At 46.7% G+C, this 27,271-nt stretch overlaps 1 protein-coding gene across 1 annotated transcript in view; it reads left to right on the top strand.

Annotated features, from left to right (window-relative positions):
- The window catches only part of LOC135920057 (phosphatidylcholine:ceramide cholinephosphotransferase 2-like), a 374,214-nt gene that overhangs the window by 237,718 nt on the left and 109,225 nt on the right, over positions 1–27,271 (top strand). Inside the window, exon 3 of the mRNA XM_065454106.1 lies at positions 20,618–20,725. The gene's annotated coding sequence lies outside the window, so the exon portion shown is untranslated. The remainder of the gene's footprint in view (positions 1–20,617; positions 20,726–27,271) is intronic.

The raw sequence follows: 27,271 nt of genomic DNA, 5'->3' as shown, positions 1-27,271 counted from the left end.
TGTACACTGGACATGAAATAGGCGGATGATGATGATAATGACAGTTAACAGCTACCACAGTAAAACACAAAATAATAATAATTATTATAATAATAATAGTAATAGCAATAATAAAATGAAAAAAGCGTAATCTGAAGAACAACAACAACCCGCCTACCTCAGAATTTTACGGTTGGGGAAATATACCATGTCTGCGTGGCATAAAAATGGCCGGCAGTCTTCATGGCTTGCGGTAACAGCTGGTCGTCTATTAAACGCTCCGTTCGAGGGGAGGCTCTGCATGAAGGGATACGTTCGTTAACAACAGCGCCGGCTGCTCTAAACCAGTCCGCAGCTCTTCTACCGGGCACTTTATATTAGGCAGCCCTGTCTCAGCAGCGCAATTACGGGAGAGAACAATAGAAGGAAGGAAAAGGTTTGACGTGCCCCCCGCCCCCTTCCGCCCCCCCCCCCCCAGCCTGCGTAATCGACCGCTAAAAACCTCAGCTTGTTCGGCGTGGCGGCCAATCATGCTGCCTTTGCACAAGGCATCCCTCTCTAAATGCAAATGCCAAACGTCCCCGCGTCTTTCGAGCACAGCGACGCACTATTGGGTAGTTTTGCAAAACTGCGAAGTGCTGCTTGAAACGCGCACATTTTTTGTTGTCGTCTTTATTTCTTATTTTTTCTAGTTAGTGAGAACCGTGCCCCCGTTTTGAGCGCTTTGGACGGCGTTAGAAAAGGCCCGGCGAAGAGGCAAGCCGTAGTCTTAAATGTGTCGTCCCAAGATGCAAATTTGGGCGAGCGAGCAGTCGACTGAGCTGTACAATCTTGGGCCTGCATGCTGCTCGTCCTTGCAACAAATAAGGCTCTCGATCGGTGCCAGTAAAATGACACGAGTGGCGAAATATTATAGTACATCATTAAGAAGCTTTGCGGCCCTGGCCGAACTCCGATTTCCCCTTTTCAGACAAAGTTTATGCGAAACGCAGCGTGTCTCCAATTAACCGTTGAAAATAGATGACCTAACCCACAAAGTTGAGTGTATCATTATTTGTACGCCGAATTTAATGCCTGAAAATTCTAGGGGCGAATTTGCGAAGCTTTTAGTTAATAAGTGCTGTTTCCTATTGGCCGCCCGCCTTCGCTAATAATATGTACATCAATATTAGCTTGAATTAACTCCTGCTAACAATTCCTCAAGAGCTTTCTGTGAATACAGGCTTCGGTTTAAGTGCTAGAAATTTATCTAAAAGCCCATAGTAGCATTTTTAAACGCTGGACGGTGTCTTCGACTGCAGATAGTTTAGCAAACGAATTACTGATAAATAATTACCCCAATACAACTAATTTTTACTCAGTTGTCGATCCAGTGGGCATTTTTTCCCCCTTTTTCCTCTTCTTTTTTTTTTTTTTTACGAATGTACTATCCAGGTCAGAAATAAATATGAACAATCTGTTTTAATTTAATTCATGTCGAATGGTGTTCAGGCTTTCTGGAGTGTAGTACAACATTTTCCATTAAGTAAATTTAACAACTGCTCGGGGCAATATTCAATACGCAATATGAGCGAATTTGGCAGCCGTCATTCTACACCTTCTAATCGCCGCTTCCTTATACTGCGCTAGTGGGTTCTTTCAAATTTATCATAATGAGACTAATCGTCTTACTTCTGGCTGCCGGTTTGCTCTGAATCTGCGTATTTTATTTCTAGCATTCTGCATTGGCTGGTATTTTTGCTGTTGGATTTTTTGTGGCTTTCGGTCTTCCGTCATCTTTGCGCAATGGCGACCCACAAATCTGAGGCTCTGACAGATATAGTGAGGGTTCTTAGTGATAAAGCCCCATCTTCAATTAAGGAGCTTATCAAGGTATTGGTCGGCATGATCTACAAAGTTATTGACGCCTTGACGGGTATAAGGTCTGAGCTTAGAAATGTCAACTCTTTTTGCACTGAAGTAAAGGCTGCAGTCGTAACTGCCAGAGCATCAGTGAATCTCTTCAGATAAGGAGAGAGCCAGAGGCTCTCTCGTTGGCATTCAACGAGACATTCTCGTTGATGAACATACAACTCAAAGAACTAAAGCAATTCACTAGGAAAATCAGTGTTGAGATAAAAGTGGTGCCCTCAACAGAAGTAGAAAACCTGAACCAGGTAGTCGCCAAGGTTGCCACTTGACTAAACTTGGACTTCACGTGTGATGAGATCGATACGATACACAGAGTGCCAACAAAAGGTACAGGAACCCCTAACGTTGTTGTAAGATTTATCTCCAGTAGCACGCGGGATAATCGTCCACAGGCTGTAAAGACGACAAGACTCAATACCTCAATGATTGTACTTGAAGGATGAGACGCAATATACAGGGTATTTTTGTAGCTACACTAAATTTTTTAATGATTGCCTATGGCAGACAGCACAATTCTAACCCCTGATCTACATTACTCGATGAGGCGGCCATAACTTCTACGGGATGTCAGAACGTTCAGTTACGCTAATTACTTCCTTAATTAATTACTTTACGCGACATATTTCAATCTACGAATTATAGCCGTTCGCATGGTGTATCCACTTGGAACGAATTATCTGGACAGGAACAGTTCCAAGGTATTCATTTTCAAGATGTCCGACGAAATGAATTGCGTTCCAGTTGCTTTTTTTTAAGAAACCGCTGTGTTATGCATTGAAGCACAAAAGTAGCTGGAACACGAACGCATTTCGACGGACACTTCGAAAATTAACATCTCGGAACTGGTGCTGTCCAGAGAACTCGTTCCAAGTGGATACGCCCTGCGAACTCAGCGGCTATAATTCGCAGATTGAAATGTGTGGCGTAAAGTAACTAACTAAAAATTTAATTAGCGTAATCACGTTCGTTATTCAATTCAACATTTTGATTTCTCATAGAAATCGAGTAATTTAGATCAAGGGTTAGTATTGTGCTATCTGCCATAGGCAGTCTTTAGAAAATTTGGTGCATCTAGAAAACAAAACACTCTGTATATCATTGAACACCTTTGCCCGGAAAACAAAGTCATACTTGGCAAGGCCATTCACTTGAAGCGCGAGAAACAATGGAAGTTTACCTGAGTTTCGGATGGCAAGATCTTCTTCCGAAAAGCCGAGAACTCTAAAGTGTTGCACATAACCTGGGAAGAGGATCTTGCCAAGGTTGCCTAGCCTGCTTATATCAATTGTAATTAGTCTTTATTGCTTTGATTGTAGCAATGGCTTACAGTATAACCCAAGTTGATCAGCATCACTTAATTGCAAGTTTTTTGTTTTCCACTCTAACATACGCAGTGTGAATAAAAACATAAACCAGTTAGTGGTACTTATTTCACAGCACAGCCAATCAGTCAGTGTAATAGCTATCACCGAAACATGCTTTAAAAAAAATTTAAATGTAATCATTCCTGGCTACGAGACGATATCTAACCTTCGCGACTCCGATTCACAGGGAGAGGGCGTGGCTCTTGTCATCAAAAGAGATTACTCACTTGTGAGCTTGTCCTCACTATTGTGCAGTTCAAATGAAATGGAGTGACTTTTGTAAATTTTGAGGGTTGTGTAACCATAGGTATTGTCTACGGCCTCCCAACTTCAGTCTAACTTCTTTTCTGGTGAACTTGAAAACATGTTCACTTTAACTAAAAACCACACCGATACCGGTGTGATTGTTAGTGATTTGAATATAGACAGTATGAACGCAAATAATTATGAGTACACAAAGGTACTTCACTCATTTAATCGCGAAAATGCCATTACCATCCCAACACGTGTAACGCGTACCTCGGCGACGTTACTTGAGCATGCTATAAGCAACATAGTACCGCACATATGTGCAGCTGTTTATGAGCAACCTCTCGTTGATCACAAACCAATTGTTGTCCCCACGCACAATTTGCCTCGAAAGCAGGTTAACGACCGCGCAAAGAGCGATGAAACGAAGAATGTTAGTCGTCACGTTAAGAGACGGGGAGAGAGCGGTGTGGAACAGAGAGCAAAAAGGGATAGCCGATATTCTAATCGACATTAATAGAAAGAAATGGAGCTGGGCAGGTCATGTAATGCGTAGGTTAGGTACCCGGTGGACCATTAGGGTTACAGAATGGGTGCCTAGAGAAGGGAAGTGCAGTCGAGGACGGCAGAAGACTAGGTGGGGTGATGAAATTATGAACTTCGCAGGCGCTAGCTGGAATCGGTTGGCGCAGGACAGGGGTAATTGGAGATCGCAGGGAGAGGCCTTCGTCCTGCTGTGGCCATAAAATAGGCTGATGATGATGATGATGATGATGAGGAGGAGGAGGAGGAGGAGGATATTCTGCATATTGAAACCAATAAAATATACGAGGATGTTGACACAGAACTCAGCAATTTAATCGAATTTCTCATGTCCGTAATCGACCGTAGTCGAACGTGTCGAATATATATCAAACAACATTCCTATGTAAAACCCGTATGCCCACGGATGACTGAGATGCTTTTATTACTAAAAGAAAAAGATCACTGCCGCCAGAAATGGAAAAAGCATAAAGATAATGAGTATTACTTACTTCAGCTTAAAATGCTACGAAATCAATCTGTGTCAATTATGAGAATAAGGAAAACAATGCTACTCTGGTCTCATAGAGCAAGCTAACGAAAATACAAAGAAAATTTCGGAAATTGTAAAGGAAGTTGTAGGTAAAACCACATCTTCGTGATTTCTACCCGATGTCATTGATTAACAGATATAGCAAATAATTTCAATACTTATTTCGCTAGTGTAGCCGCACTTTTAGCATCTGTTTGAAAAATCCCATCTACAAATGTACCTTTCCGATTCCACTCAAAACTCTTTTGAAGCTTTTGATATCTAACTAGAAGCTATAACCACTATTGCCAACATGACGCTAAATAAAGCAGTTGGGCCAAATGGCAAAACCATGCACCCGCCCTGGTTGCTTAGTGGCTTTGGTGTTGCGCTTCTAAGCGTGAGGTCGCGGGATTAAATCCCAGCCACGGCGGCCGCATTTCGATGGGGCCAAGATGCCCAAACACCCGTGCTTTAGATTTAGGTTCACGTTAAAGAATCCCAGGTGGTCAAAATTAATCCGGAGTCCGCCACTACGGCGTACGCTATAATCACATGTTAGTTTTAGCACGTAAAATCCCATAATTTTTTTTTAATCGCGATGCACACAATAAAAGAAAATATTTATATCCTAGGCCCTTTTTTATGCTGCAATGCACCACTTATTCTAGGCTGGTTTCAGATTTTTGGAGGTCGCCTTACACTCACTAAACTCGATGCTAGTGTCATCCTGCTCCTTGATGGCAAAGTTAACGACTCCGCTCCGCTCTACGTACGGCTCCATCTAATTGCAGTGGCATATCCTCACCTCCTTCCTGCAAGGGGGCGTTTTCAGAGCATAGTTAGTATCTGAAAATTTGTGCAACGCTTTAACGGGTCCGTCCCAATGAGCTTCAAGCTCGTTCTTTCTTGAAGATTTGAGGATCATTACGTGGTCTCCAGCGTCAAACGTACGAATCCTCGCATTGTTGTCGTAATAGAACTTTGCGTTCTTTTGAGCTACTCCCATGTTCTTTTCGACTAGTTCTTGGGTTGCACTTAGCCGTTCCAGCAGATTTAGCGCGTATTCAACCACGGTAGGACTCACTCCTCTTTCCTCCCACATCTCTCTTAGCATTCTCAGTGGAGAATGGGGTGTCCTGCCAACACTAGTTCTTCTGGCGAGAACCCTGTAGCCTCATAAGGCAGTGTTCGCAATGCAAAGTGGCCGGAAGACAACTCTCCCAGTCCTCCTTGCGCTCGTAACAGAGCGCCCGCAAAACTTGCTTAAGCACTGAATGCCACCTCTCTACAGTATTTGACTGAGGGTGATAGACGGAGCTGTGTATCAACTTTACCCCGCACTTTTATAAGAATGTGGGAGTCAGTGAGCTGGTGAATACGCACCCTTGATCCGCCTTAATTTTGACTGGAAACCCACCTCGTGCGAGTACTGACGAAGGCGTGTCTACTACTTCGGTGGAGCTCAGCTCTTTCAGAGGGATTGCTTCCGGAAACATTGTAGCCGGTCATAGCATTTTAAACAAGGACCTGTAACCCGACTTTGCCTTTGCCCCACCGTGTCTATCGCAAGTCGTCTGAAAGGTTCTGAAATGAAGGGCACTACCTTTAGTGGAGCTTTCCAGGTTTGTCGTGGTTTGCCCGAGCGCTTGCAGGCGTCGCAAGATCTTACAAAGTTTTCTACGTCTTTGAAACAGCCAGGTCAGTAGCATTCCATAAGCAATTTTTCCTTTGATTTGTTTATGCCTAGGTGGCCAGACCACCAATTTCCATGACAGAAACTCAAAAGGTCCTCCCTGTACTTAATAGGTACCGCTAACTGATCTAGAATCCTACCCTTTCGGTCTCTGTAGTGCCGATACAACAATCCTCCTCTCTCTTGCATCGTCATGTTGCGCCTAGCAATGCTTTCTTCAGCTGTGTGATGCAATTTAGCTATGCTGTCATCATTCCTTGCTCGGCCACCAGTGACTCAGTCCACACGCAAGAGCCGATCAAAGCCCTTTGAGGATGGTGACACCAACGACCCTGTCTCGCTTGCGAATGCGTCAGGTGGCTCTTCCTGCCGGCGCGAACCCTGACACCACAGTGACCCGCTCTCATTGAGCTGGTCAGCTGGCAGGCCCTCCTCAACCGTTCCCTCGTCACTCGAGCCCAGCTCGAACTCGCTCACTGAAGCCACCTCCTTTGACATTTCCGCTGGAGCATTTTCAGCCGAACGCCACTCGATTTTCCGAGCCCGGTCTCGCGTCAACGCCCGTACCACCCCCTCTCCCAGTTCAATCCCTTTGTCACGCAGCAACTGATCCGACCCATTCGAAAAAATGTAAGGGCACTACAACGCCAAAAATTTGGAAACTGCAGCCTTGGTCACAACCTCCCCGAACGGTCCACCGATCTTGACTTTGGCCATGGGCAGACACACGCTGTGTTCTTCTACAAGCTGTTTAAAGGGACACTAAAGTGAAAAATGATTTCTTCTGCGCCAGAAAATTACCTTTCTACAACACCAAAAACACCACTCTTACAACGATAAGACATTTGGTAAGCCAGAAAAAATGCAAGAATGAAATATGCGTGGCGACCTCTACTTAAGTTCCCGCATCTGGTGGCTGTGACGTCTTGGAATTTGATGGCATCTTCTAGGCCCTACTAATTATATATAGCGGTACACAATGACTACATTGTGTTCTAAAAGAACCAAATATTAAACATGGCAAGTTTCGGGAACCTTTACTCAGCCAACGCGGCCCAAATGCAAAACATACTTTTGTAACCCTGACGTCACACTGACGTACCGGTGCTGGGGTTTGGCGCGAAATTCAAATACTGATACTTTGACCTTCATTTTCTCATCTAATGATCAAAATATATTTTTCAAGTGACTGCCTGCAGGGTTCTCAAACAATCCTTCATTAGTCTAAACTGATTTATTGTTTCGCTTTAGTGTCCCTTTAATCCATGCTACTTCTCAGGTGAAGTCATCCACCGTCACGTAAGACAGATGGACAATGTCCATCGGGGCGGCACTGTTTCGCAGCACCCGGCATGGCCTTCCATTAACTTGCAGGTCGTGAAGATATGGGCTTGAATGTTCTATATTCTCGTCTCTCTCATCCACACAGGAGAAAACCAGGCTAGGCCTCCCGCAGTTTACAGCGATATGTCCCAGTCTGTGGCACTCATAGCAGCGGGTCGGTTTAATAAAAGATTCGAATTTTCTTTTCTGCTCCCCTTGTACGGCTTCCCCGTTGGACCCCTCCTCGCTCTTTTCCGAGGGCCCCTCCTCCACGTCTACAGGCTCCGGTCGTCCAGTCTGCGACCCGATCACGCAGCTCGACGAGCACGCAGCTCACGAGCACACTCTAGCAGCCGACTACAGCTGCTTATAAACACTCCATTGGTCCCTAGTTCCCTAGGTGAGGGAAACGGCTGTCCAATCGGACTGTCCATAGTCGTTGGGGCGTAGTCGACCCGACTTGGAGGAGGAGGGCTCCCGCGCTTTGGATTCCCAGAAACCGAGTTGAGCGCGTCCCCGTAGCCAGGTAGTCACGCCTGACCCCAGCCGGCGCCTCTAAATTCCAGAGCGGACCTCGCACAGTGGCCTCCGCCGCTATTCATTGTCTGGCGTCTTCAAAGGCCCGTGAAAAGGCACCGGAAGGCATCTCCTTCCAGAAAATCCCCCTGCTTCAGTCGAACCGTGAAGGCGTTGGCGATTTCACTAACAACAGTTGGTCCGCCGATCGCGTTTAGTAATAGCGGCGCCGAGGGGTTGTTGACGCGCCACCTCGTGGTCCCTACGAAACGAGTCACCGCGGCGGGTGTTGAAGGCTTCCATGGTATCTTCGGGGAAGCTCGCCACGCTCGCAGCTACAGCTGGCTGCGAAAACTTGCATATTGCCACCTCGGCAGGCCATTCATAACAATACACATTCATTTAATAGTCTTGTTTCTGCTCTCGTACGCTTCCGCGTTTTTCAGCCACTCGACTAGGTTTGCCTTTGAGCTATATGCAAACTCCGCATATCCCTCGCTATCCTTCTTGCCTGTGCTTCTATACCTCTGCCGAAAAGCTACGGCTGAAAGGCGGTACTTCTTCAAAATATTAGCCTTAACCTTCGCATAATCATATGCATCTTGTGCACTGAGTCTGGCGAAAACTTCTGCAGCCTCACACGGCAGCATAGACAGGAACCGCTGTGGCCATGTACTCGGACCGAAGTTCATCTTCTCGCAAGTCCTTTCGAAATTTCCTAGGAACAAGCCTATGTCGTTCCCGACCTCAAATGGCTTTAACAGCCTGTCCATGCGATAGGATTCTGCCTCACATGATCGTCCCAGAGCCCCCTCACTGCTCTGAGACAACTCCAGACGTTTGCTTTCAAGTTCAGGTTGCATTTTTCTTAAGTCGCGATCTTTCGCGCGTTCCTCTCTCTCTCTGTGTCCCGTTCTTCTCTCTCTCGGTCCCGTTTCTCTCTTTCCTTAAGAAGTTGCAACCCCAGTTCAATGTCCTCCTCAGTGGCCTTTTCGGAAATCAGCTGCAATAATTCCGATTTTAGCATTTCCTTGCGTACCTGCAGGCCCAGTTCCTCACCAACAATCAACAATTCGTCTCTCAGCAGTGTATTTAACTCCATGATTGCTGCTTTACTGTCTTGATCTTGCTCGTTAAACCTACCTAGGAAAACCCAACCTAGCTAACAATCAACAATCCAGCTTCCCTACTGTTCTAAACTGAACAACCGCAAAATGAAGCCTAGGGAGTCAAAGCGAGAACCATGCACTCACCGCAGACACAGCACCACGTTGCGAAGTTCGTTTCACCGCTGTCAGCCAGTTGTAATGTTTGGGGTCGAGCATGAAATAGATGGTAGCTGGCCCATGCCGTCGTCCAACTTATCCACGCTGAGGACGTTGTTGACGGGAGAAACTTGTGCTCATCGAGAACGAGGAATATGGGATTTATTTACAGTATCTACATGATAACTTTACACTTCATCAGTCTAACATGACTAAAAGAGGAATGCACACTGAAGAGCCGACAACGTCTGCTTATAACACTCTGTCCTCGCTAGATCCCTAGGTGAGGAAAAACGGCCGTTCGACCAAACGGAGCGTCCAAAAGCATCGTAGCCGACCCGCCTTTGAGTGGGAGGGTTTTCGCACCTACTTCCGCACAGGTTGCATTGACCACGCCAAGGTGAGAGATTTCTCGCAGACACGGTGCTTGACCCGAACAGGCGCCTCTTTATCCCAGAGTTGATCCTGCAGTCCGTGGCCGCCGCGTCTGTCCATTGACGGACGACTTCTAAGCTGCGTGAGACGGCACCGCAGAGCATCTCCTTCCAACAATCACCTCGCTCCAATCGAACCGTGAAGGCGGCGGCGACTCCACAAACAATATTTGACAGCGTCTATACATCTCGGTGCCTCACGGCAGGGGAGGCGGCGCATTGTGGTCCTTACAAAGCAAGTCGTCGCAGCAGACATGGTGGCGCCGTTCGGTTAGGGACTGTCGCTTCCCCGAAGATCGCCAGCCTCCGCAGGTCAAACGTAACAGTGCGGACCAAGTTGTATTCGTCTCCGCCATGACCTTGTCACATTTAAGTTCGACTTTGCCAAGCCTAGGGGGCAAAGGAGGAGGTGTTGTCGGATGGGGCGTACTTTTCACAGAGGCATCAGCATCCCTTGAAGTCCGACAAATGGTAAGAATGGCTGATAACCCCATTTAACTTGAAAACAAAGCCAATTCATAATGAAAATTCATATTAGAATGGTGCTCAGCTAACAAATTAAGTATAAATGCAAATAAAACAAAGTGCACAATATTCCACCCACGCAGACGAAATTTATGTCATTACTTCTTTATTCAAATGAATTACTGTTCACTTGGTGGCACACCGATCTTCAGGTATTTCGGAGTGTCGTTGGACTGCTACTTACGTTGGCGCGATCAGATGAAGTGTGGTTGTGCGAAACTGGCATCAGGATAGGTTTTTTTTTTTTTTACTAGGCCGAAATTACTTTGATGTCGAACTATTGCGCACCCTGTATTTTGCATTTGTACACAATGTTTTGCCCTACTGCGTCGAATCCTGGGGTTGGACGTACAAGACATATCTCGAAACCGTAATAAAATTGCAAATACGAGTGTTCAGAATAATTACAAAATCTAGGCATGACTAACGCAGTAAGCCACTCATTGATAACTTAAACGACACTGACATTGGACTTCTTACGACAGTCAAAAACAGTTTCTGTTGTATAGTCTCTATTATTATTATAACCATGCATTTCATGTGTCTGTTTTTCGCTCCTCAGGTAGCATCACCAGAAGTACTGTATCTAGAAATTTAGAAGGAGGGAAAAGGTGACGAAAAATAATAATGAGTGATGATGAGGAGGACAGGAAGAGAGGATGAGTGAAGTGTACAATAAGTCCGCAACAGAGTAGTTTTCGTGTCCAGTGCACTGTTCTGCACATGGTTCATGGCAATATTCGTAGCTGATTTTGCATGCCGTGCGTTCAGACAGTGGGAGTGTCCCTTCTCGTAGCGTTTGCATTCCGATGGCTGCCGACAAAGAGGCCAGCGCTGTCGCACATGGACGGGGCAGTCGCAAAACGCATGCTGCAGAGTCTCAAGCACCTGTCCGTACGCACGTCCGATGAGATGTGCGTGTATACCGTCCAGCTGAGGGCGCCTTCAAGTCCGACTCGACGAAGCACGCTTTCTTGGCTTCGCTCGATTGTAACTGGGAGGCGATAAGTCCAGTCAGGGTCATTTCTCGCAGATGGCCTGGTTGAGCCTGTGAGCTATTCAGCGTTTTCACGTGAACGAAGTAAGCAAATGGTTTGCATACCAATTTTCTTATAGCGTGGCATAATAGGTGACGTGCTTCGTCCTGTATAAGCAGTGCAAGTATTACAATGTCAAACAAGAAAGAAAGAAAAAAAAAGAAGGAAAGGGAACAGGAGACGCACAGGCTCGCAACAGCGCTAAATATTTACATACTCACGCCTGCATGCATCTCGGCTTTCTTTGTTTCGGGCTGTAGAGTTGGCGGTATTAGCACCCAACGCTACGGCACGTACAGACAATGCACACCCTGAAAAAAATGCAATGCATGTCTGCCTATGCAGGTTTTGCACAGAAGGCCATCGCGCAGCCATTACATTCGCGCGTGATCGGCACGCGCGTATGAATTTATAGTTACTGGTAATCTGTATTCAGATTAGTCCGGCCTGTAGATGATGGCCTCAAGAAACACCTGTACTTTTTGCAGATTGCGGCTGGAGGTGAACGAGCCGCCAGCCAGCTGACAGTAACGCCGCGTGCCGCTCGATAAACGATACGCACCTGCATAACGAGCGACTACATACCGTCATGTTCAGCATGCATGTACTTTAACCGATCATCCGACACTGAGAGTAACATGCAGAAAGGGCTACAGAATCAGGTGGACTTGTGAGTAGAAGTACAGTGAGAGAAAAGCACACCTGTCTGACTGCTTGCAAGCGCCGTTATTAATTGTTTTATTACGGCGACAGCAGTTAGAAAATACTGTTTAAAAATGAACATCTAATTGATCTATTGTTTCTCTTTAAATGGGGAACTCTGCATGAGCTGTTGTTAATTTGGTTCTATTTGCGAATACAGAAAGCTCGTTTTTGGGGACATTTATTCTTCATCTCGCCTTGTTTTTCTCTATCTCTCTCTCTTTTACTTTTTTGTTCAATCCTCAAGCATTGCACTGCGCTGCGTCGGCCGCACCTGACATCCCTTGCGAACTTTAAACTATGACTCACTTTCCTGGGCTGAACGCAGAAGACGCAGCCGATTCGCAGAACAAGGCAACCGCTCCATCACTGTCTCTATACGTGACGAGGAGGAGGAGGAAGCAACGTAATGACGCACGTTTTCGCATTTCAAGAAAACAGCAAGATAAAGGCAATATACAGAAACGAGGGAATAGCAAAACGTATAACAATACGAAACTCCAGCGTCAGAAAACGCGAAGGAGGATACGACTACACCAAATGCGCTTTGTCGCAGCAGCAGTGACAGCGCTTGCGGTTCAATTTCGCTTTGTTCGTTCAATTAAATGCCCGCGCACTGAACAAGACGGCGAGAGCATTCTACTAAGCCCTCTCCATATCGTTTTAGTGTGCAAAATGGTCCTCTCGGCAACTGCTGGTACGCCACGCGTAGCGGTTCTTTAGTCCAGAGTTGTTCATTTTATCAGCTATTTTTACCCAAAGGTGAGAGGTTATTATTTATTATTATTATGATTTCAGTGGAACTGTTTCCCACTTGCCAAAAATAGGGCACGTTATATATACATATATATATATATATATATGTGTGTGTGTGTGTGTGTGTGTGTGTGTGTGTGTGTGTGTGTGTGCGTGCGTGTGTGTGTGTGTGTATGCTGGCTACATTTCTTAACATTGGGGCATGTCAGAAATCGTGCAGTAATCGCCACTCAGCTTTAATAATTAAGTATATACCACTAATTACCCCTTAATAATTTTGCCGCTAGCATTGTGATTGCTGAACGGAAGCATGTCAGTGCGCAGGACATGTCCACTTAGTGTAAATCAACGAAAATAGCATCAGTTTCCAGACGTCCGACCCCTGTTAGGATCGGCCTGCAGCTATTTCAGCCCGCTGCAGGTGCGTTGATCAATCCCGGGTGCCGGCGCCCTTCGGAGAACGAGCGAGGACGACGACGCTAACCGACCATGCGCCGCGTTAGGAGGATCGGTGACGACAGCAGGGCTGGCCACGTTTGGCGCCCTATGCATTGTTGGTTAACTTGCCAGGTCGTCATGGTCTCTCTGCGGCATGGGGAGCCGCCTTGACAAAAGGGTGCTTTGCGGTACGGGGGCCCCAGGATTCGTCACAGTCTGCCGACACACGAGGCGGCTAAGTAGAAAGGCAGCTCTGGAATGTAGAGGCGCCGAATGAGTTCGGCGGGCCAACTATTGTTACCCAACTCCCCAACGCGGACCTGATCTGCTGCGGGTGGGGGAGTTGCCGCGGGAATCGTCGTAGGCTCCTTCCCACGCGCCGACCAAGACGCAAGACAATGTGCTACCCGAGCGCGCTACCCGGGCCGGCTCAGAGTTCTACGAAGCCCCTGTGACGTCGGCTCCGCACCATTGAACCTGTGCGTGCGTGCGTGCGTGCGTGTGTGTGTGTGTGTGTGTGTTTGTGTGTGTGTGTGTTTGTGTGTGTGCGTGCGTGCGGGGAGAGGCGGCCTGTTTACAATGGCTGGACGAACGTTTCCGTCCCCTTGGAAGCGAGGGGGGACCAAGGGAACCAATTGCTTATAAGGAGCGATTGCCGGCTGCTAGAGTGTGCTCGTCGTTGTGCTCTGTGCTCGAAATGTACTCGTGAGCTGTGTGCTCGTTTGCTGTATGTTTGTCTTGCGGGCTTCATTTGGGAGTCACGCTAGACTGTGTAAATGTATCTCATGTTCAGCTGTAAATAACATGTAAATAAATCCTGTTCGCCTAAGTCCCGACGAAGAGTCAAGTTCATCCCTACGGCTACGACTGCAAACTCTTACACCCCGAAATCAGCAATGAAATGCATTGGCGTTCTACATTGCTCGCTGCAGCATTGTTTAAGGCCTTTAGGGAAAATTTTCTACGTGGGACGGTAAACCCAGTGGTAATTTTCCGGAAGTTTGTAGACTCTAATCTCTAGACTGGTGTTATTCTCAGGATTCTATGCTGTGAGATGATACGTCTCGAGAGGCTTCAGTTCAATGAATTGTGAAACGTGCGGCCAAGTATAATTGCGAAAGTTAACCAGTAAAATTATGCTAAAAAGTAATGCTTCTGGCGATTATTGCGCAGTTTCCTTGTTGCGGTCTTTCAATCTACGGTGAAGCTTGACGAGCAAAATTTGCCTTTCTTTTTTTCTTGTATACTCCGTATCTTTATAGTTTTTGCAGGTGGTCGTATAGGCTGCAACAACCCCTTGAGACCAAGAATGAAAATTGTGAGCCGTGTCCGTTGTGACTCGGTGGCGTGTAAAATAAAAAAAAAGAAAAATGCCGCGCCGCTTACGCGCAGTGGTAACGCCCTCAAATTGTGCTTCGAATCGCGCCTTTGTGCTGTGCTGTTTGTAGGCTATTGTTTTCGGCTTTGTAGATGCCCTTGTGGCACTCCCGAGATCAAACAATGCACGCTGTGATTCACACTCTGTCGTTGCGAGAAACATCCACGCGTTCTTGTGGGCTCGTTAACTCATAATAAAGACCTTCGGATGCGCCGAAATGCTAATCGCGGACAAACCGTTTTATATACGCCTGCCCTTCGTGGGCGTCACACGTTACGCGTCTTGCTGTAGCGTTTGATGCAGCCTTGCCGTTCCTATGACTGACTGAATAAACTTTATGGAAACCAGCAAGAGATGGTGGCTGGGCTATATATATATATATATATATATATATATATATATATATATATATATATATATATATATATATATATATATATATATGTGTGTGTGTGTGTGTGTGTGTGTGTGTGTGTGCAGGGTGTCCCAGCTAACTTGGACCAGGAGTTTAAAAATGCCGACGAGCTCTAGAGAAATCGTGCCGACTGCATAGTTGCCGTAGTGGTATGTACTTGCGGCCAGCATTTTTTTCGTAACGAAGTATTACTTCATTATATACTTTTAATTAGTGAACGTTTTAATTATTGTTTGAATCGCAATCACTTCAATTACAACGTTGTTGAGCATCTCAAATAACCTCCGAATCAAGCATTTGTTTGGTGCTCAGCTTTGCCTCGTTGGTTTTTCCGAGAAAAAACAAAAGCGCGCGCATCATCCAAAATACGAAATAGATAGTGTTGGGATTGGGGGCTCAATCCCATCGCTCGTAACCCTTTGTCAAGATTGGAGTCCGGCATGAATTCGAAGGTAGCTGGCCCCTGCCGCGGTCCAACTTATCCAGGACATTGATGAAGGGAAGGAGCGCTTCTCATCGAGAACGAGGAATGTGGGTTTATTTACAATATTTACATGCAGTTCATCAGTCTACCATGACTGCGAGAGAAAGTACGTCGTACGTACGTAACACGTACGTAGTAAGTACGTGTTATGTTTATCGCGCCTCAAAGTCGACAGAAATACACGCGGCCGATCATCGAGTCGGGATTCTGCGTATATAGAAAATGAAATCAGTTTTTAGTATTCGTTCGCGAAGCGGGAATGTGGTAACAGCGCTTCATTCGGTCTCAAACAAGTGACAGTGACAAGAACTTTATTTGCTGAAACAAGTTCATTATTTTTTTCAGGTTAATGACTCATCACGCATAACGTTTCATCGTGCGTTAGCTCGTCCGTTCACTAAGTGACGTACTTGTCGCGATCCGAGTTGCACTAAGGTACATGCATTGAGGACGGTCGCGCTCGCTCCGAAATAACATTTGCGAGATATGACTTTAGTGGAGTGATGACCGCGCAAAGAATTGTTGCGCTATTACGCGGCCGAAATTGCGATAAGTGAAATGATGCAGTCGTTCACATTGAGACACCATTTGTTGTCTCATTACGCGTGTCTCAGGTACATAGTGGTAGAACGAGCTAATAGTTGAACAAACGAGTAATCTAACGACTAAACGAACGAGCGAACGACGACTAAACCATCCAATGAACGAGAGGGCGACCGCACGTTTTCTTTGCGAGTGCTCCACCGCCGCATCTTAACATACCCACACTTTAAAGCTGACACGAATGAACACTTACGCGTCAAAGACTTATGACGCTGTCGTTCGGCGACGAAATCGATTTTGGGAGAGCATGCACACTTTTCTTTTGTACCGCAAATCCACTGGCCGACCGCCAATGACGAACACGAACAAAAGAGGCAAACAATACTGTTCGCTCTAAAAAGGCTACTGAGTAACCACAAAATGCACTGAGTTTCTTTCCTAAGATGAGTTTTGATGCTCGAGCCTCAAATTTTGTCAAAAGGAATGCGCTGAATCCTAAAGGTTACGTAATCATGTTTTCGCGCGCAGCCTCGCATGACCGCGAATTCAAGCCTATTGGCGTACAGTACGATTAAGCGCCCCAAATATGACCACGTACTGCTTGTATAAACAAAGTACACGTCGCGTAGCTCTGTACTATGAGAGACTCACAACTACTTCGTACACTCGTGTGGAGAATGTTGGTCTGAAGTTCTCCCTCCCACTTCAATGAATCCATGTCTTTTTTAACCCGCAGCGCTACTAGACGGTATCGTGAAGAGCTTCTTGCCCTTTCTGAAACTATTTTGGCATGCAAAGGCGCAGCAGGTTGTGGTGATCGAAAATGCCGTGAAGCGACACCGTACTTGCCACAAAACTTAGTTGAACGCGTTCGCAAACCAAACAAGACAGAAAAGCAATGGCGCCAACATGCGCTACTCGCCACTCCGTAGATGCTTCTCAAGCGAAAATGACTCTGAAGCGCGACTGTAAACAAACGAAGCCGGCGCAAGAGCCCACGTGATGCCATTAGGACAATAGCGACGCGGCGTCGGCCTCGGCCAGAGCGCGCGAAGAGGAGACGGCATTCTTCAAAGCGTGACGCTACTTTACGAAGTTTAAGGGGCTTTAGGTTCATCTCCCTGCCTCTCTCTCTCTCTCTCTCTCTCTCTCTCTCTCTCTCTCTTTCTCTCTCTCTCTCTCAGCAGGAACGGTGCTGTTCGGGGACTGCAAGTTCGCTGTGTGTCGTAGGTAAAAGTCCAGCCAATGCAGCAGTAGCGGCGGCGGCCCGTCGCTGATTGCCGGAGCAGTGGCGCGAGAGGAGCGTTCGCGACGTCCATTAAGTAGCAAGCTCCGCGACCGCAAACAGCATTTGGGGCTGGAAGCGATAATCTTCGCCGGAGCCAGAATCGGCGGCGACAGAGTTGAGATTTGGTCATGCTGATCTCTCCGGCACAGTAGGCACCTGGTGGGCGACGAACTAATGACGAGTTCGGGTGGCATATGAATAGGCGTCGTTAATTATTCATCGGTAAGCTACCAGGCGACCCCTCCAAGTAGACGCAGCGTTTATACACGTATAAACACCGCTATGGGGAACCAGCGCTGGATAGGCGGCGCGTCGAAACGAGTGCGTTGCACGCCGCCCTGGCGACGAAACGCGGCATATTCCAGCCACACAACCAGACGACACACACACATACGCAGCCGTATTATAGTTCGTATGTTTCCGTTTTCGCGCCGCTTCAAGTGGTCAGTTTTTGTAAAGAAGCTAGCGCCATCAAGTGAAGAAATGACGAAAGAAGCTTTTTAAGCTTTATATATTTTTCACAGTGCGTCGCGGCGAGCACGTGTGTTTCTTTAACGGTTGCGTCGTGTATCGATGCCATGCTTGCGTGGCTGCCTGCCTCGCAAATCTAGCAGTTATGGCTCCGGTCGTGCTGCGCTATGGTTTCGTAAGTATTAGTTGGCCCGAAGATATTCCATATTTCTCTGGCTAGACATAAAAAATTCTGATGTTACTTCGCCACAGCAGTCAATGGAGAAGAAAGCTTTATCGCATCAGCTGACTCGCGCAAGCAAAGGTTTGAGTGCTCCGCTGCTTGATCCGTAACAATCCTGGCTACATTTAGCACTAATTGCATAAATTTGCCGGATGCATCTCAGCGCCGAGTCCTCATCCGCATGCGCATTTTTATAAACACATAGGTGGCTTAGTCGCGCGTGCGCCGGCACTATGCGCATACAACTCGTATTACAAGGCAGCTTCCCTCCCACATAATTCTTGGCAATGAATGGATAATTTTTACCTTTCGTATCGTTCACTTGGTGCGGTGGCGTTGAAAGGGGTTTGGCGGTGGCATCGCGAAAGAAAAATGGTACATATGCCGGATGGTGCATGCTATTGCTCATTTTGTTTCCGACGAAATACTGACTGCAGATTCTGCTGTTTGGTACTGTCTGCCATGGCTGACCGTCTTCACTATCGAATAAACCAAGGATACACGCGAAATTTGATTTAGGAACCAGCCCGACACCGCTTGACAGGGCGACAAGACGGGAGCTTACTCCGCTCGCCTGACTGCTTGGATCCAACGCCGCCTCCGTTCTTGTTCGTAGGGTTTAGATGGAAAGACGCAGAAGGATACATCCTCCCTCATCCCGACTTAGTTGTGGCACTTGTATACGCAACAGTATCGTCGGCGCCCTTTTGTTTTCCTTCGACTTAAAGGGCACGCAACGCAATTTTCGTCCGCGGGGGAGGCTGCATTGTGCACGTTCTGACCGCCAGGGCGGCGCTGCAGGCGCCGTGAAAACTCCAGCGCTGGTTCCCCATAAAATAAAGTACGGCCCTGCTAGTGCAGTCCCGACGAGACCGCCGTTAATGCAACTGCACGTGCTTATGCAATTTTATACATGCACACACACACAATATCGCTTATAATACAATTCCTTTGTAGCACACGTGATGTGGTCGCGATTAAAGAAGGTGGGACTCCCGAGATCTCGAAGGCTGCGCGACATAGCAACGAACAGAGCTGGTTCGCTTCGAAACACGTTAAACTTCGTTACGTTTGTAGAAATTACAAGAACAAACAAGGATGCGCTGCATACAAATGTACTCTTTTCTTTTTCTTTTGGCCATGATTTTTGCGCAGTGCCTAAAAGCGTAGTGCACATTGAAATGTATGGGTAGTGTCAGGATTGGGGGCTCAATCCCATCGTTCGTGATCCGTTGTCAAGATTGGAGTCGGGCATCAATTAGAAGGTAGCTGGCCCATGCCGTCGTCCAACTTATCCACGCTGAGGACGTTGATGAAGGGAACGACTGCTTCTCATCGAGAACGAGGAATATGGGTTTATTTGCAATATTTTTATCAGTCTAACATGACTGCTTGAGAGAGAGTGTCAGTCCAACATCGACTGCTCAAGAGAAGTGTCTCGAGCATCCGCACAACAGCAGTTTTTAAATACTCGGTCCTCCCGCGATACAAGGCGGCGCGAACGTTGGTTTGGTGATCGCAAACTCGCCGCCTCTCCGCAGGACGGTCTATACGCACAAAAGCACACACGTTCGAAGGTCCGGAACCGACGTCAGTGGGGCCCCGTAGAACTCAGAGCCGTTCCGGGTAGCGCGTTGGGGAGTTTGGGAACAATAGTTGGCCCGCCGAACTCATTCCGTCACAAAGTCGATTTAGTCACGCTGTGGCTAGAAGTTGGTGGCGAAGCTCCTGGTATGTTGCCGTCATAGTCGTAAGCGGGTGGCAATCTTGCACTGCAGCTGACCATTCTTAACAGCGCCGGGAGGTTGCCGTCATAGTCGTAAGTGGGTGGCAATCTTGCAATGCAGCTGGCCGTTCTTAACAGTAGTCCCTGCTCGGAAATGTGCTGATGTTGTCCGACGTAGCCGTCTACGAGCAGTACGAATCGCCTCGAAGGCAACTGTCATGTAGCTAAGTTCAAAATTAAGCAGCTGATCGCGTAACCAAATTATATCAATGGTTGAACATGGTTGAACTAAAAGAGAGAGAGAGAGAAAGCAAGGACAGGAAAGGCAGGGAGCTCGACCACTCCACTACAATTTCTGGAAATCCATCAGGCATGCTTAAAAAAAAGAAAACGTGCCTTCGAACGGCGCAGCATGAGACTTGCATGATTCGCTGGATATAATATAATCCTTTTCAATGGCAGAAGTGGATTTTCGAATATACGTTAGGGTTCGCACGAGAATTCAGGCAGCTACTCAATCAATATCGACTGCACGCATTCACCGTGAGAGCGTGCGCGCAGATCATATTTCGTGTACCTGACTCTTGCGTGCGCTAACATTAATTTTGTTTGCTGGATCGAAAGCTCGCAGCGAAGAATGAAAAGGAAAGGGCCGACGTTGCGGCTTTCCAGGCAGAATGGAAAGCTACGAGCTTCTTGCTCTATATGTTTACTCCGTAGCGTACGTTTGCGAATTGCTCAAGCAATGTTTACGAATGGTGGATTCCGTGCTGATCTTCAGACGACCGGTGACTGATTCCCCCCCCCCCCTCCTCTCTCTCTCTCTTCTCGTCTGCGCAGGTCGCCAACTCAGCGCGGTTCGGCAACGTCGTCCGCCTCGGGCAGAAGCCGGGCAACAACAGCTGCAGCAGCGCCTGTGAGCGCCGCGCAACTGGCGCGCCGAACGAGGTAGGCGCTGCGCCATGCATGCGTGTGCGCCCACACTCTGCCCATTTGCGGCAGCCAAAACTTACTACTCGAGGTTGCGCGGATTCAACAGGAAAGGGGCGGGGTTAACTCGCGCGTACCGTGGCTACACCGCTGTATCGGCGAAAAAGTGTGCTGCAGTTACGGGTTTTCGTCGATCAGTGTGGGTGGCATGCGTAGAAGTACGTTGTAATTATTAATTAAATGTTTATTTTTTATTAATTGCACGCCGTACACGAGAAGCCTAGTCATGGTGGGTTTCAATACTGACACGCTGACCTTGCCGGCATTGAAACCTCGGCACAAATTTCTGACCTAATCGTGTCGTGTCAGTGTGACGTTGGACTGAAAGTGCTCACATATTTAATACGGCTGCGAGTATACGTATATAGAATAGAACACGTTATGATGCTTTATAATGTAATTTATGCGTTACCCGTACTCCCCAACTTTTACGAGGTTATCGTAGAACGCCCAATATTTAGAGCTTGTTTACAATTGTCGTATTCACGCCTATAATTTTGCGTTTTTCTTTATTTGCGTCCCGTTTAGGGCGACACTCAATTCTGTTGGCCGGCAGGGAACACTGATGTATAAAAAATACAGATACAGTCCTCTGACCGAATTTTTTAGCCTCGTTTTTCAGATTTGCTCGACTATTTGGACCGAATCGTACAGCAGCGCTACCACAGAGCCATATAACCAATGTACAACGGCAACCGAAATTTCGGCCCCCGTTGCTTGAATATATGCATAAACAATGTTCGTGAACATTTTCGTTATCTGTGATGTAGGTCATTCCTACAGTGACTGCAGAGAATACAGTATATACAGGGTGTCCCAACTATCATGCACCAAGATTTTAAAATGTGGCAAATGCCACGTAACTGGACAGAACCAACGTAATGCTGTTTCCCATCGCGTTGATATACTCAGATTGTTATTGTTTTTTATTTTTGAAATCCGCCTAATTACATAATTAGTCTTGAATAATTAATCAACTTCTGTAATTGTATATTTACATGAGAAGTGCCAATGAGAAAATTGTAGAACAACATGAAAAACTCCTGATACAGCTTGCTGTTGCTCAGTACGTGCTACGTAAGTGTTTTTCCAAGCGTGAAAGAAGCCCGCGAATACACGCAAGATGCCAGCGCGACTGGCCGTTCGAGGCACTTTGCGTGTATTCATATATATATATATATATATAATATATATAATGTGTGTGTGTGTGTGTGTGTGTGTGTGTGTGTGTGTGTGTGTGTGTGTGTAATTTCATGCCGAAACCCCTCGCGGGTACGTCAGTGTGACATCAGGAATTTCAAAGTGTTCTTTTTTCGTATTTTTTGTCATTGCGGCTTACTAAATGTTTTTGAAGCTTGCTAACTCCACTCTCCGGCTATTTTAGAGTGTGATATAGTCCATCTTTGATGATAGAAAAAAATATATAGTAAATGGGCTCGAGCAGACGCGGTCAAAATCCATAGCGTCACGGCGTGCGTGCGTGCTGGTGCTCACGGCGGCGCGTCTCCACCCCGTCTTTCATTTTCCTTAGTATTTTTTTTCTCGCTTTCTAAGCCTTTTGTCACGGTAAAAGTGGCTGCTTTAGTATTGCAGAAGGATAATGTAGCATTTGTATATTCAGCATAGAGCTTTAGTATTTCAGAGATGTGTTCTAGCATATTCATTGTTTGTTGTATGTTCTATACGTTATGCTGTATGGTCATGTTGTAGTGGTCTCTGCGTTTTTCTTCCTTTAAAGTGATTTTTTCCCCACAAGGACTGCTTCGAACTTGTACTCTATCTTGTGAACTTGGACTGGTACTCTAGCCTATATGTCACGACTCGTGAACTACTCGCGGGAAATCGTTCTTCAGTCTTTCTGTATTACTATGGCTTTGTTCTTCCAAAAGTGTTCCTCCTTATACAGACGCGATAATATCGTGAGTACCTGTTGCACAATATATCGTAATCTAAATTTTGGCTAATTGTGCTGCAGACAGCATTATACAGTGCCTACGTTCTCTCTCTTTCTCTCCTTTTTTTTTTAGATCCTGCAGATTTTTTCTAAAGGATGTAATGAGCGCAGCGAAAGTGACATTTCTGCATACGAGTTAGGCGAGGCGGACATGCTTTGCCGCTCATAACGTGAGCTTCAGGAGGCTAATTATTGAAAATTCGTTAATTACTCTTTTATTAGTGGCATGAAAATTTTTACACCCATCTTTTAAAAACGTCTTGAAAATCACAGCCAATTCGAGGTATTCATCATGTTTCAAAGCTCAGTCGAGGCAATATCGAGACTGAGCGCCTCTCGCTGCCCGTCAGTCGGCAACGCCCCGAAAAGATTTGTGAGGCGAAGCATTTTTTGTTTTTTTCTATGGGCGAAGTTTGAATGATAGCATGCTGCAGCAAATCCTGACCCAACACAGAGCGACACATGCTCGCCAGGCAAAGCGTGCCGTTTCAGTAGCAGCCGCAACTGTCCGACCCGTTTAGCTTCAATCTTCCTCGCGCTAGTGGTCACGGTGCGTTTCGGTCTGTTACGATAGTGGGCCGCCTTTTCTGCGCTTCGGCGGCGCTCGGTTTCCATATTTCTTGGATTTACCATTGACTGTTGATATTACATAACTCGAATCAGGTAAATCTGATTTTTTTTTTTTAAGGAAGTTGCATTAAAGTGTGACTGCCTTCAAGTTCGCCATTCAAACAACTGCCCGTAAGGCACTAATAGAAAAGTCAATTAATAAATGTGTGTTAATTATTTTTCTGAAGCTCACGTTATTAGCGGCAAAGTTTATCCACCTCGCCTAGGAACTTGTCTGTAAGAACGCCACGTTCCGCTGCGCCTGTGACTTTCTTAAATAAGAAAAAACTGTATAGTCTAAAATTTAAAAAATCACCCTGTGTATACTCAGCGCTCTGTAGTATAGGTCTGCAAAACTTGCGAGCGAAAACTTGCCTATGTAAGCTAACGAAAGAAAGAGTGTCAAATACTAACGAAAGACTGCGAGTATATAGCGCTTGATTTGGTAGTTGCTTCCTTTCGCGTTAGTAGTGACGGTTATAGCAACGCGTGGGGGAACAGCGGGGGGGGGGGGGGGGGGGGGTACGTTGTTTCGGGGGTCATGTTCAGCCGCATTGCGCGACGGCGTAGCGTCCATTCTGTGCGTCCTCATGCCATCACTATATCGTCCCTTGTCAAAACGTGTCACATTTAGTCGCTAATTAAGCAGGCTACCCGAGAGCAAACATTTCGACCGTGGTGTGTGGGCATTCATAACGTGCCGACGCCTGCGGGGGGAGCTTTGCAAAAAAATATGTATTTCGGAAAATACGTGTATATAGCTCCATGTGCATTGCGGCATAATGCGTGAATGCTGATACACTTTCATGTTTAGAGGCCGCTTGCACCTTACCCTATAGGCCTCACTTAGAGTCAAACCGAAGCGCACATTAGCTCTTCCTACTGTCCCTTCTTCGCCTGTACTCCCTTTTCCTATTTCTCCTTCGCTTTTCTCTCTCTATTTCTAAAAGGTAAATGTCATGCTGATACTTTGATGCGCATACGAAGCCAAGCCCTACGGTCTTTCTGGTTCATCAACGCGTATAGCGGCACAGCGCAGAAGGCCACGAATACTTATTTTCCGTCTTTCTGAAATTTCATTTTCACGCACGCATGACTTGGACGCTGTCACCTGAAAGCGAGAATAATAAAGGGAACCGAAATGTTCGGTTTCCTTCGCTTCTTTTTCTCTTGGCTTTCTGTGATTGTAACTAAAGAAAAAAAGACAGAACCCTTCGGGTCACCTTATCCTTCTCGCTGGTAGCATATACCGATCGGTCTCGATTTAGGCAGTCTTTTTATGCCACGAGGTCTGGTTGCCCGAAGCATTTCGTTTGTGCGGGTTATACCGACAGTTTGGAAGCTGCACGCGAGCGGCAGCTAGTTGGCGCACTGCAAGTTTCAACGAATGAGTGGTTCTTGCGCGAAGCTTGTTAACCGTGCGTAACGTGTCGATGCATGTTGCTGGGCTAGTTGGTTCATACTTTGTTATGGTGTAAAAGATACGAAACAATGTAAAAAAGCAGCGATTGGGGGGAAAATATGGCACTCTTTCTTGTCAATTGTTTCGCGTCATTTACACCATAATAAACCGTGGTTTGTAATGACGTAAACCATCATAAATTAGCAAAGCGGATGTTTAGCTTTAGCCACACTGCGCGCTTTTAGGTGGTAGTTTAGGGAATGTGTCACTACAGTGTCTCGGTCGTTTCAAGTGAGCGAACAAAACGCTAAGGTAAACAATTTAAAATCTCCAACGAGCGGTACGATTGTGTCCGGTCGAGGTGTTCCGTCTCCTGTTTTATTCTGGAGTGAACTAGCTTTTGTTCACCTGTGCACGTTTTCGGAAGCAAGTGAGCTACATTTTCGGGCAGAAAAGAAGAAAAAAAGGCAAAAGAAAAGCCCATTGAGCTGAACGATTGTAAGGAAAGGCCAGGTGCGAGGATATGTAGATGGCTTGCGTCCAGTCACCTGTTTGGATGTCCGTCGTAACTGACCTTGCGAGGTAAGTGGGGAAGAGAAGACCAGCGTTGCTTATTTGGGCGGCGCGGCCTTCTGAAGAACAGGTTTCGCAGGGTATAGGCACGGGCAGTCCCAGTACTTTGTTTTGCTCGCGTGAAATTCCGGTATTTCGCAGCGATTGCAGGGCAAGACCTGGATGCGATAGACGGGCAGTGGGCGCCAGTCGTTGCAGTTCCGTATTTTTGTCTCGTTTTGCTCGAAGTGCATGCAGTGAAAATGGATGCTGCTCACACTTTTCAAGTCATTCCTCTGCACGCACTGCTGACACTAGTCGTTCGGATGTTCGTAGGCGGTAGAGATACCCAATGTGTTCTTATAACACGTTTTACGCTGCGGAGTGAGAAGATATATGTGTGTGGTTTGCTATTTGTTTTGGCGGCCTTTTTATGTTTTTTTTTTGTTGTTGTTGTTCTCTCCACAGTGCCCTTGTTCAGCGAGTAACGCGGCGAGACGGGAAAAATAAGGAAAACAAATACGAACGAATAGTGAAAATAAAACCGGTTTGTTTATTGCAGAAGATGGCCAGAGCAACTGCTTATCTCATATATGCTCCAGTCGTGAAGCCATTGGTTGGCCTCTGTTTTCTTGGTGTCTAGGCCTCCTCGCAAACCGTCTTAACTGAACTGTGCGCAGATGTAGCTCTCGCTACGTTGCATGACGCGTGGAGAGAAAAAAGAAAACACACAAGCTGGCAAGAAATATGGATAAAGCTGAATTATAACTTTTAACATTTTGGTCAGAATTGGGTGGCTGAAATATTATATTGTCACTATAGAAGAGGCATCAACGTAGTCACACGAGGAAGGTCATGTGGCACCGTTCGCGTGCCTTGCTTGTGTTTACTGCAAGGAGCCGTGCCCCGCGCTGCGAAGTATTTTGATCAACCTCTTTTTTATGCTTACTGCACAGCCTTGCGATTTAGTTCTCCGCCTATCAACTGACCTTGTGGCGTTCCATTTGGCCACTTTAGCACGTACGAGGGTGGCATTTTTTCGCTATGGGCGTTGATGCCGGTGGCAAATTACAGAGTTACTGTTTCCTTCGCCGCGCACTTATTGTGGGAAGAAATCCGGGTATCGTTACCTGCTCGTAAATCGTTCTTGAGTTCGAAACCCGGAACGAGAAACAGAGTCCGCCGCGGTGGCTCAGTGGTTGTGTGACGCTCTGCTGCTGTGCGCAAGGTCGCTGCAGTCGATTCCCGGCCAATTCGATGGAGGTGAAATGCAAACACCCTCGTGTGCCTTGCTTCCGCTGCACGTTAAATTCAACACGGTAAAAGTTAATACTGAGCTCTCCATGACGGCGTCTCTCATAGACTCAATGTTGCGTTGGGCCACTACACCCCACAAGAAGTCAATCAGCAACAACAGCGAACAAACAAACAAAAAAGAGGGAGTAGGGTGTGTTGGTAGGCGAGTGCGCTTTTGAGGTTTATCTGTGGCGGCTATGCATGAAAGGATGACCGAAAAGTCGCATTTTCGAGACAAATATACGTTCTGGCATAGGAACAATTTCGAAGTTACTAAGACTTGTAGCTCCATTAATAAATATCTGCCTAGACATGCAGTAAAGGTTGCAGGCGCTACCATCTTCGGTGTACAGTGGTTGCCATACTGCACTGCTGCCTACTTGAGATCGCGACTTGCGATCGGGTTCGATTCGCCACGCGCCAGCGGTCCACATTTGAACGAGGACGCGAGCACGCATTCATGCCGTTATCAGGTGGCGTTTGTGTGCTTGATTCAGAGTCCAACTCAATTAAAGGGCAAACAGACGAACCGTAGACAACCCTCAGTTATTTTGCGAACTTGCGTTTAAGGGTCGCTTCGTGCACAAAGCGAGGTACATGCACGCATGCGCGTATACTTTATATGTGTGCTTGTGCTGCTAAGCTGGCACACACAGGGACCATGACACGTAACGACAAAACGGCCCTTGCG

This window comes from Dermacentor albipictus, unplaced genomic scaffold (genome assembly GCF_038994185.2).
Source record: "Dermacentor albipictus isolate Rhodes 1998 colony unplaced genomic scaffold, USDA_Dalb.pri_finalv2 scaffold_20, whole genome shotgun sequence".
Lineage (NCBI taxonomy): Eukaryota > Metazoa > Arthropoda > Arachnida > Ixodida > Ixodidae > Dermacentor > Dermacentor albipictus.
The sequence above is the reverse complement of the archived record's forward strand: the minus strand, read 5'-3'. Positions and strand labels throughout refer to the sequence as shown.